Genomic DNA, 11,328 nt, shown 5'->3' with positions numbered 1-11,328 from the left:
TTCTGTCTGTGGCTGTGATTCCCAGGCAATGTCAGGCTTAGGGCATCCCCAGGGCTCTCTAGAGCTGATGCCCAGCTGTGGGATGGTCTGAGCCCAGGGGTTGTCTATTTTCCCCTCTGTCCCCACTCCCAGAGACACTTGCAGTTGGTGCCAGGCAAGCTATAGGCAGAAAGGGGGTCTTCCTGGGCTGGGTGGTCAGAGAGGACAGCCTGTGTCTGGTAGATTAAGGTCCTTGCACTTTCAGGACAGCAGCATTGCCAAAGCCCATGTGCAATCCCATCACCCACGAATCCATGGAAATTACCTTTTTGAGACACTCCATCTACCAGATACCCTGAACTGATCTTCCTCACTTGCTAAATAGCTACATGAGCTTCTGGAGATGTTAGTCTAGTCCTATGTTCAGATATCACCATTCAGCTGTTGTCCAAAACATCAGAAACGCCCGAGTTCCTTAGAGGTGCGAGCTCAAGCTGCCTTGTTAGGCGAGTCCAACACTTGCGTTGCTCTCACAGACTGTTGGTCAATGCCCTCCTCTGTGTGCAGGATGCAGAACTGTAGGACTTTGCTTCCTGCTAAATGCTTGATCCTGGCACAGGAGTAGCAGCCTGGACCTGCTGTGGGAGGGTGCACCCCTGGTGTGGGTACAGCAGGAGAAATTTATTTTTTCCCCCCCCGCCTACTATTTTCTTGCCTTTCTCATCGCCCTATTGTCTCTTTTCATTATGTATCCTGTTTATGTCTTTTAAAATTCACCTTCAAAGAGCCCTTAAAAAGTTCAGCTACATCTAATGAACTATAACTCATAGAAGGTCATTCCCATAGCTCTGAGTCTCCTTGTTTTCCAGCCCTCCATCCCCTCTGTCCATCTCACCAAGAAATGCATGGGGAGCCAGCAAGAGAGTAAGTAGAGAGATAAAGACCCTGTTGACTAGTCTTGACAGCTTGGTTTCAGTTGCCCACAGCCAGGTGTTTCAACAGAATCAACAAAAAGACACTGACACAGTAAAGCAAGTCCAGTGAAAGCCACCAAGGTGATGGGGGACTTGAGATATGGAAAGAATCGGGTTTATTCAACCTGAAGAAGAATATGCAAAGGGTTCTTATCCCAGCTTTCAACCACCTAACAGCAGGTTATAGATGGACCTAGACTTTTCTCAGAGTGCGCAGTGATTAGATGGGAGGCAAAAACCACAAACAGCAACAAGAGAACATGTTGCCGTGGGGTGCCAGCCTCACAAGGGCCAGTGCTGCAATGGGTAATGTGCCCTGCTAAAGAACAGGAGACTGCAGGCTGGGGTTTTTGTACAAGTCCTCATCTGGATTCAGGTGCCCTTGCCCTTCTGGAGGGGGATTTGGATGAGAAGAAGTGGTACCCAGGTGTGGAGTCACAGATGGGATGGCAACTAATCCTATCTCCTTTGTAGACATAGGATGAGGGAAGGCTGAAGCTATCCAGATACTTCCCAACACTGGTCCAGCAAGGAAAGACCACTCTGCCGTGGCTTATTTATTGCCCTTCACCAGGGCTGTGGGGTACAGGGTGGGAAGGCAAAAACGATGGCCCATGAGATGCCCATCTCACAGTGCTACCCGTGGAGGTGGGACATCTTGCCTGACCCCGGTGTGATTTGAACACACAGCCTTCTGATCTGGAGTCAGACGCGCTACCATTGCGCCACGAGGTCAGGGCTGAGAGATGTTCTGCCCAAATGTCATCCTGGACTTTATGGCCATGGGCTGTTCTTTGAGGGCAGGTGACTTTCAATTCATCTGGCAGAGGGGTGGGAGCATCTTTGCCAGTCAGCTTGCTAAGCCTGCAAGGAGGGCTCTAAATACGGTACTTCAGAGGAAGAAGGCCAAAGCATGACCATCACCCAGAGCAGCCCTGCAGGGCCTCTCCCAGCAGAAACAGGCTCCTGAGCGTGGTGTCTCCAGAGGGGCAGGAGGGATGGTGGCCCACCAGCTCCCTGGGGAGAGACACCCCATTCACCTGGCAGATGCACAGCACCCACCTCAAGCCCCGTGGCAGCAGGGACCCTCATGCCATTTGCACAGCCTGGCTGGGGTCACCTTCCCCCCAGCAGGAGAGTGGAGTGTGCTTTGAGTTCGGCTGCCCCCACATACCCTGGACCCATGCTCTTCATTCCGTGCCTCCGCCCCACTCCTCCCCGGGCTTTCACCCTCCAGCCGGGTCACTGGGCTGTGGGCATGACTTGGCCAACCTCGATTCAAGGGCTGACCCTGTCTTCTCTACCTCCACAGCCCTTCTCTTGGGGTTCCTGGCCACCCCTCCTGGACCCCCCTGCAGAAGACATCCTCCCTGCCCAGACCGGGGCCAGGGACCAGCACCCCTCCGCCCCGACCTCGTGGCGCAAGGGCAGCGCGTCTGACTCCAGATCAGAAGGTTGTGTGTTCGAATCACACCGGGGTCAGCCTGGACGCAGCGCTCCACACCCTCCCCATTGACTCTGCTTTTCTCGGCGGCTGCTCGGATGGAGGGCCACCTCGGGAACAGCTTTAGGGGGGGAGCGTGATGCCCAGACCTTTCCTCTCACACAGCCGGTGCTGCTCGCAGGTGATGGACCATGATCAAAGCACATGCCAATGCAGCAACGTCTTGGGCTCTGCTACAGGTGCCCTCATCAGCAAGATGAAGGAGCTGAAGCCTTCCTCAGGAAACTGCTAGAAGATTCATCACTGCATGCTCACTCACTCCCGGGGGGCCTGGACTTTTCCTCAGGCAATGTTTCCCCAAAAGGGTAACATGAGGACTTCTGGAGGGGAGCCAGGGCAATTACTCAATGACACATCATGGCAATAGGGACAGGTTTCCCAAGAACAATGTGACAAGTCTCTTCAAGAAGAGTCGGGAGCATCTGGGGACCTCTAGTCCGCTCAGCCTCACTCACCTACGAGCCCACAAGAAGATGATGGAACAAATACTCCCGAAAGCCATGCCCAAATGAAGGAAGGCTGTGATGATGACTGCAGACAGTGACCATGGATTTACCAAGGGCAGACCGCTCTTGGCCAACGTGACAGGTTTCTTCGAGGAGATGGCTTCCTCGGTGTTCAAGAGGACACCAGGGAACATCGTTCACCTGGACTTCGGTTTGACCTCTGACAGGGTCTCCCAGACTGTAGCGGGACGCGGAGACGGAGCGCCTGAGCCGAATCACAAGGCAAAGCAAAGTGGCTGGACCAGGGGGCCGAGGGGGTGGCTTGCGGTCAGCGCTTGGCAGCCCGGCTGCCGTTCCTCACTGCTTGACGTCGCGTTGGGTGGTGTTTGGTGTCTTGGTGCTGAGCACAGAGGGTGTTCTGCAGAACGAAGGGGGCGAGCAGCCTGCGGGGGGCACAGGGGTGGCCAGGGGCCGGGGCCAGTGGCGCAATGGACAACGCGCCTGACTACGGATCAGGAGACTGCAGGTTCGACTCCTGCCTGGCTCGGCACTTTTAGCCTGGACGTGGCTGCTTCTGCGAGGGCTTTTCTCCTCCTGACCATCATCCATCCATGGCAATAATCCCTCCTCTTGAGCTGGTGTCTATGTCCTTGCAGTTGGCCTTCGTGGGTGCAAGGGTATACTGCTGACTCTTGTTCAAGTTGTTGTTCTCCGGGACTTTCTGTGCCCTTTTCTGCACAGCTGTTTTCTTGACAGTCGCCCCCAGTCTGTAGTGCTGCATGAGGTTATCCCATCCCAGATACAGGGTGCTGTTTGCCTTTGCTGAACTTCTTTCACCCTGTCCAGGTCACTCTGAATTAGCCCTCCCTGCCAGTGTCAGCTGCTTCCCTCCCCACTGGTGTCATCCGTGAAAATTCCATGAACATGGTAGGTTTCATCCTATCCTGTTGCTGAGTATGTCAATGAAGGTGTTCAATAGCATCAGTGTCAGCATTGACCCCTGAGGAGCACTAGGAGCAATTCACCACCATTTGCCCTTCCAGCTCCTGACCACAACCCTTCAAGCCAATATCCCAGACCATTTTTCCACCCAACCCTTACCCACGGTTACTAGTGAGGCTTCAGGCAGCTTTTACTCAGTGGTGCTCAGGAAGACAGAGGGGAGATCTGCACAGGGCTTATGAAGAAAACACACACTCAGAGACCTCAGGGGCAATCTTGCTGCCCGGTAGTCTAAGTCTAAGTCTAAGTCTAAGTCTAAGTCAGCAGGCCAGGCCAAAGAGGACTTGAGGAGCGCTGGCTCTTGAAGCAGGTGGCTTTTGATGTAGCGTGTCGCAAAACGACGTTCCTGCAATGCTGATGCCAGACAGATGGACCAAAAGTCTGGAAGGGGAAGGACCTCATCAAGACAGCTGTCCCTTGTCACCTCCACAACAACCAGACAGTTTCAGGGCGAGCCAGGCAGGAGTCGAACCTGCAGTCTCCTGATCCGTAGTCAGGCGCGTTGTCCATTGCGCCACTGGCCCCGGCCCCTTGTCACTCCAGGTGCCCCCCCATGTTTTCTGTATCCCCTGGATGTGTTGGTGGTCAAAGGGAAGTGGCAAGACCTCACCTAGCTCTCTCCTGCCCCCTCCATGACAGCCTTGCCCTACTCATCTATGGGAGAGAGGTCAGTACTGGTCCCACTGGTTCTACCACCCAGGAGAAGTGGTCCCTATGCTGAGTCCCCCCCACAAGGAGGCCAGGCAGCAAAGGCAGGTGGTGGTCTGCAGCCCCTCAGCTGCTCTGGTGGGTTGGAGGTGACATCTTGCCTGCCCCATGGGAGGTATGGCTACAATTCCCAGCCAATGCAGGGCTTGGAGCAGCTCAGGGCTCTCTGGAGCTGCGGTGCACAGCTGAGGGTTGAGCTCAGCCCAAGGCCACCAGTTTTGTCCTCCACTTAGTCCTGCCTGATGGCAGAGGGCAAAGCAGGTGAGCTGTGGGTAGCAAGATCTAGTTTGATGGCCAATTGGTCTGGGCTAGCCACTACATGGGCAACTTTGACCTTCCTTGCCCAAGCCACGTGCAGCGTGAAGGTACCACAAAGGTGGTGACAGCCCATGAGTTTGCCAACATGGGATGGAGCAGCAAAAGAACATGGAAGCAGGAACTTCCCATTGAATAAGAGAGTGATTCAGGTTGGAAACTACATGTGGAGGTCTCTAGTCCAAATTTCTGCTCAACTTATGACATTCAGATCAGTGTCTTGCCTGCTTGAACTCTGAATAGCTCCAAAGATGGAGAGTCCACAGCCTCTCTGGACCCCTCTTTCAGTGATTTACCAGCCTTGTGGTGAAATTTTTTTGCCAGTATATCCAGTCAGAGCCTTCCCTGATGCAAGGGAAGTTTTGCTAGGCAGGAAGCCCAGCAAGAAGGGAGAAACTCCAGGCAAAGGCAGGCCACCATGGAGAATAGAGGTCCCCTGTCACCATCAGTACTACGGCCAGGCTGTGGGCAGGAAAATGGTGAGCCAGGCAGGAGTCGAACCTGCAGTCTCCTGATCCGTAGTCAGGCGCGTTGTCCATTGCGCCACTGGCCCCGGCCTCCCGGAGCTCCGGGGGGAGCAGGGGAGGGTGTAAAGAGGATTTAGTTAAGTATCGAAAAAATAGGATTTTATGAGATCGCTAGAAAGCAGATGTTCTAATCCCCTGCTCAGAGCACAAAAGTCTTTGACATTAGGTCATTTAGTTAGTCAAGCTTTGAATGTCTCCAAGGATGGGAACTCCAAAATCTCTCTGGGACCCTGCTCTAATATGTGACGTCTGATGCGTGAAATTTTTTTCCTGTCATCTAATAGAGATTTTTTGTGATGTAATTTGGTTTTGTTGAGCTCCATCCTCTATGCCCACAAGAAAAGCCTGGCTCCACTTTCTCTGTAGGCACACACAGCGTAAAACAAGATTATAATCCTTCCTTGACCTCTTCTTCTCCATATGCTAGAAACCTAGTTCTCTAGGCCACTCCTGGTCCACTGGTTGGACCACCAGACCCAGTGTTGGGATCACCAGCTGGAAATGCAGCAAGTGTCCTGTTAGTAAGGGAGTTTGCAGGTGTTGACGCTGATACTGACACTCTTAAATGTCGTCATTAACAACCTGCATGATAGGATGGGGTGCACATTCAGCAAGTTTCTGGATGACATCAAATTGGGAGCAGAGGCTGATACGCTGGAGGGCAGGATTCCTCTTCAGAGGCACTTTGTGAGGCAGGAGAAATGAGTTGATAGGAACTTCAGGAACCTTAAAGACAACAAAATTAAAGTCCTGACACATGGGGAGGAAGCACCCCAGCAGCACCCTGCAGAAATGAGGAACCTTCACCCTGTGATTCAACCACACCACCTCCTGATCTGGAGTCAGATGTACTGCCCTGATATCGAAACCTCCACTTCCCCAGGCCAAATACATCCAGTTCCCATGGCTTCTCCTCATACAGTGAGTGTGAGGAGAAGCCATGGGACCAACAGCAGGCCATTTTGGTGGCCCTCCGCTGGACTTGTTCCAGCTTATCAATGCTCTTATACTGGGTGCCCCAGCACTGTGTCCATTATTCCCAGTTTGGAACATAAGTAAGCAGTGGGAATAGAGGGATGTCACTACTGAACAGAGTGATGAGACAAGGTGCCCAGTTGCATCGCCAGGTCTGGAGGAATGCTTTCTATCATGCAGGGCAAGAGCCCACTCCAGCACTTTTGCCCTGCAGAAGGGCTGGGAGGACGGATGATGGTCGGGAAGAGGAAGGCCCTGGCGAAGGGAGCAGAAGCAGCCGCCTCCAGGCTAAAAGTGCCGAGCCAGGCAGGAGTCGAACCTGCAGTCTCCTGATCCGTAGTCAGGCGCGTTGTCCATTGCGCCACTGGCCCCGGCCCCTGGCCACCCCTGTGCCCCCCGCAGGCTGCTCGCCCCCTTCGTTCTGCAGAACACCCTCTGTGCTCAGCACCAAGACACCAAACACCACCCAACGCGACGTCAAGCAGTGAGGAACGGCAGCCGGGCTGCCAAGCGCTGACCGCAAGCCACCCCCTCGGCCCCCTGGTCCAGCCACTTTGCTTTGCCTTGTGATTCGGCTCAGGCGCTCCGTCTCCGCGTCCCGCTACAGTCTGGGAGACCCTGTCAGAGGTCAAACCGAAGTCCAGGTGAACGATGTTCCCTGGTGTCCTCTTGAACACCGAGGAAGCCATCTCCTCGAAGAAACCTGTCACGTTGGCCAAGAGCGGTCTGCCCTTGGTAAATCCATGGTCACTGTCTGCAGTCATCATCACAGCCTTCCTTCATTTGGGCATGGCTTTCGGGAGTATTTGTTCCATCATCTTCTTGTGGGCTCGTAGGTGAGTGAGGCTGAGCGGACTAGAGGTCCCCAGATGCTCCCGACTCTTCTTGAAGAGACTTGTCACATTGTTCTTGGGAAACCTGTCCCTATTGCCATGATGTGTCATTGAGTAATTGCCCTGGCTCCCCTCCAGAAGTCCTCATGTTACCCTTTTGGGGAAACATTGCCTGAGGAAAAGTCCAGGCCCCCCGGGAGTGAGTGAGCATGCAGTGATGAATCTTCTAGCAGTTTCCTGAGGAAGGCTTCAGCTCCTTCATCTTGCTGATGAGGGCACCTGTAGCAGAGCCCAAGACGTTGCTGCATTGGCATGTGCTTTGATCATGGTCCATCACCTGCGAGCAGCACCGGCTGTGTGAGAGGAAAGGTCTGGGCATCACGCTCCCCCCCTAAAGCTGTTCCCGAGGTGGCCCTCCATCCGAGCAGCCGCCGAGAAAAGCAGAGTCAATGGGGAGGGTGTGGAGCGCTGCGTCCAGGCTGACCCCGGTGTGATTCGAACACACAACCTTCTGATCTGGAGTCAGACGCGCTGCCCTTGCGCCACGAGGTCGGGGCGGAGGGGTGCTGGTCCCTGGCCCCGGTCTGGGCAGGGAGGATGTCTTCTGCAGGGGGGTCCAGGAGGGGTGGCCAAGGACTGGCTGGAGAAAGGGGTCCACGCTGGAAGATGAACGTGCAGAATGGGATGGGGCGTTCTGCAGGGCCAGGAGTCACCCAGGTGCACGCACCCACAAATAGCGGTGGACGGTGTGAAGAGCAGACAGCCCATGGGCTCAGCCCAGTCGCAGATGGACACTACAGCTCCTGATGCAGGGAACCAAACCCTGTTTTAGCTGGGAATGGCAGCTGGACCTTCTGCAAGGAAGGCAAGAGATCTCACCAGTGCAGGCAAAGTTCACCGCCAGTTCTGGCTGCCCAGGCCTTTCCCCATGGTGGTTACTACAAGGCTGTCATGGACAACGGTGTCAGAGAGGAGACGAAACTTTCCTTCTTCCTCTCCAACTCCATGCCCACCCCAGCATGCTGGAGGAAGTCTGCTGGGTACCAGGCTGGTTGGGGCAGGGAAGTAGTGGGGGCATCATACAGGCAGGGGGCTGGGGCCAGTGGTGCAATGCACAATGCACCAGAAGACTGCAGGGTTGAATCCTGCCTGACTCGACCTAATCCTGCCCACAGCCTGGCCACAGTGGAGGTGGTGGGAATCAGGTTGCCCTGGTGTCCTTCTGGAAGTGGTGGGTAACAACCTTGGGTATTGCCCTGGCTCTGGCTTATTCCCTTGCTTTGTCATGTATTCTGCCAGCAATAAGACATTTTTCTAACAGAAATCCATCAGGCATTTTTCTCAAAACCAGCTGTTGTTACACCTTGTTCATCAATGTCCCATTTCATCTGGACCTCCTGCAGGACTGGACAGAAGCAGGGTGGCTGCGCCTCCATCTGTCCCATTCCCTTTCTGTTTCAGAGCATGGTTTTTTCTGCTCAACCCATCTTTGCTTTCCTCCACCTCCATTTCATCCCACATTGTTCCTCACTGCTCTACCTTCTGCCTAGTGACACAAATTCTGACATCTTTGCACTCAGTTCCTGCTTGCCCCAGAGGTCATGTTAAAAATCTTAGAGGTCTGACACTGTTACTAATACATCTTTCTTTTTAAAGAAAACAAACTATTTAAGTGTACAAGTTTGTGGTGCAAAGCAGAATTTAGTGTTGTTATTAAGAATGATCCATTTCAGAAAAATCCTTGAGAAATGAGGACAAAAACTGAGAAAATGGTTTATTAATGCAAATGAAAATTACAGCACCCAAATGAGGAATAGCATAATTGATAGTTTAATAGATGCCTTTATTTTCTGCAGTGGATATAGTTATCTAGCAGTTTGCTTGAACTACATAGCCAATGAGCTACTTGTCCACTATCTGTATGTACTGTGTACAAACGTGAGATATACGATACTCATTTGGAGGGAAAGACCACTGCTGAACTTTATTAGATTTCTATTTGTGGATAATTGTTTAGGAGCAAGTCACAGCACTCTCACCTGGGCTAGTGGTAGCATACTTTTCTACATGGAAACATTCTTCTTTTGTGAAAAAAAGGAATCTTGGCAGAAGACTCTCTGAAATCCTGCATTTTCAGGCTTTTAAAAATGAGTTTTATTTAAAAAAGAAAAAACAAACAAACAAAACCCCACCCTGGTATCATGTGGTTACTGCTGTCTGACTGTACAAGGCAGCACTGATTGGCAAGGCATGAAGCACTAGGAGGTCTCCTGGGGTGGGATGCTACTTTAGAAACTTGGATGTATCTACAAGGATGATGCCTGCCTGTGCACTAGGCAGCAGCGCTCCCATTCTTACCACGGTTACAAAATTTTTTAAAGTTATGTAAATGATATAAAATCACATGAAGTTAGAAAAAAGTTAACTTTATAGTGACACACTTCTCCTGGATGTGCGCAACTCACTCCAGTCCCTAAAATTCGATGCCTGAAACCAAAACCCATCCCTGCTCCTCAAACGTATTAATAATCGTCACGCGTTCCCTCTGTGAGTTATCCCTGCTGAAGATGGAGCACAGAAGCAGTCACCTACCTGTCCACCCACCAGAAGGACCTCGCTGGCCCTTCCTCCTCCAGCCTGTCTCCCCGCAAGAGGGAGCCATGAACCAGCCCATGGGCTCCACAACCTGCGAAGCCAGCCTGGAGATGCATTTTGCTCAGTGAAGGACCCTCCATCCCTAGGCCAGGCTGAAAATTCAGCTTGTTTCCTTCCTGGAAATACAGTTCTTTCTCCACAGCGCCCACCACCCTTTTTTTTTTTTGGCTATTCGGTCCCACTGGTCTCTTTTAGACTTTCCCCCCACCAGCCCACAGTTTTGTAAAGTGCAGCCTCAGATGTGACCACGGGGAGCTTCGCCTGTTGCCTGCTCCCCTCTGACCACCTCCCAGTGTCACCTCTCCTCATCTATCCCACTCTGGTACTGGCTTAATTTCCAACTGCATGACATAATGGGAGAGATTCAGCCGCCTAAATTCAGGTATCTAGTGCTGTCTTGTGGGATATGCTGCCTGGTCTCTATTTGTCCCTTCAGAAACATTGAGTATCCCACAGATCTCTCTCCATTGCAAATATCTTGGATGTTCCAGGACATCTATAGTGATATTATGTTCAGGCAACTGAATCCTGCCTGAGGGGGGGAGTCAGCTCAAAAATTTGGCCATTTAAAGTAGGTGTCTCCCCACAGGTGTGTATTCGTGTGTTAGATAGTTGATACAGTACTAGGGACATAAAATGCCTTGAAGAGATGCAGGAGATATTTCTGGATGCTTGGCTTTGCTGTGTTCATTTTTATTTTTAAGCAGAATATATCGATGTCTGTATGAGATCAGTTTGATAGAATACTGAAATTTTCAAACTTCTCAGCAGAACACCCCATTTTCCCCCCAACACACCTTTCCAATGCCTTACAATGTTATAAATAAGGTCAGGGTTTTCAGCTAGTTCAAGGAGCACTGCACCCCAACTGCAATCAAATTCTGCTGATTTACATTGCCATAATGCAAATCTGTATAAGTTCTTGGGGGAAGCAGATGTTTCCCATAATTTTAGTGTCTGAGGTTACTTCAGAGCTGTCCCAGGCCCATTGACTGAAAATTTCAAAATGAAAGGGGAGTCCTCCCTTCTCATGCATACTCCCTTCCTCACGCTCTCAAAGGGATGGGAGTCCCAGGGAAAGATTCATGGTTTTCGGAATCAGCAGATTCAGAAACAGGTCAACTTTTTGCAATTTAAAAAATAAATTTGCAGAATTAGAAAGCTGAGTTCCTGCTCCAGTCTGACAAAGTACAATGTTAGGTCCTGTCTGAGAGCTGATACTCCCCTTGGCTTCAGTGGGAACCTGAGCCAACTGAAGTTTTCTTGTCAAGGTCTTTGTTTTATCCATTTCCCTGGAGCTCCTGAAAATGGACACAAATAGCTCTCCGGCCACATGGCTGCCCGGGACACTCAATGGCACCTGTAAACTTGAAATGAAAAGCTAACAAAGAAACCAGAAAGGCAGAGAAC

The 11,328-nt window shown here is 51.8% G+C and overlaps 7 non-coding genes across 7 annotated transcripts; 2 read left to right on the top strand and 5 right to left on the bottom strand.

The window, feature by feature from the left end:
- Window positions 1–1,616: 1,616 nt before the first annotated feature.
- On the bottom strand, window positions 1,617–1,688 carry TRNAW-CCA (transfer RNA tryptophan (anticodon CCA)). The gene has a single exon. It is a non-coding gene; the product is annotated as a tRNA-Trp (tRNA).
- Window positions 1,689–2,363: 675 nt separating this feature from the next.
- On the top strand, window positions 2,364–2,435 carry TRNAW-CCA (transfer RNA tryptophan (anticodon CCA)). The gene has a single exon. It is a non-coding gene; the product is annotated as a tRNA-Trp (tRNA).
- Window positions 2,436–3,377: 942 nt separating this feature from the next.
- Window positions 3,378–3,450, top strand: TRNAR-ACG (transfer RNA arginine (anticodon ACG)). Its single transcript has one exon. It is a non-coding gene; the product is annotated as a tRNA-Arg (tRNA).
- A 906-nt stretch (window positions 3,451–4,356) lies between these two features.
- Window positions 4,357–4,429, bottom strand: TRNAR-ACG (transfer RNA arginine (anticodon ACG)). The gene has a single exon. It is a non-coding gene; the product is annotated as a tRNA-Arg (tRNA).
- Window positions 4,430–5,408: 979 nt separating this feature from the next.
- TRNAR-ACG (transfer RNA arginine (anticodon ACG)) lies at window positions 5,409–5,481 on the bottom strand. The gene has a single exon. It is a non-coding gene; the product is annotated as a tRNA-Arg (tRNA).
- A 1,247-nt stretch (window positions 5,482–6,728) lies between these two features.
- Window positions 6,729–6,801, bottom strand: TRNAR-ACG (transfer RNA arginine (anticodon ACG)). Its single transcript has one exon. It is a non-coding gene; the product is annotated as a tRNA-Arg (tRNA).
- Window positions 6,802–7,743: 942 nt separating this feature from the next.
- Window positions 7,744–7,815, bottom strand: TRNAW-CCA (transfer RNA tryptophan (anticodon CCA)). Its single transcript has one exon. It is a non-coding gene; the product is annotated as a tRNA-Trp (tRNA).
- Between the last annotated feature and the right edge of the window lie 3,513 nt (window positions 7,816–11,328).

This window comes from Haliaeetus albicilla, chromosome 18, assembly GCF_947461875.1.
Source record: "Haliaeetus albicilla chromosome 18, bHalAlb1.1, whole genome shotgun sequence".
Classification (NCBI taxonomy): Eukaryota; Metazoa; Chordata; class Aves; order Accipitriformes; family Accipitridae; genus Haliaeetus; species Haliaeetus albicilla.
The sequence above is the reverse complement of the archived record's forward strand: the minus strand, read 5'-3'. Positions and strand labels throughout refer to the sequence as shown.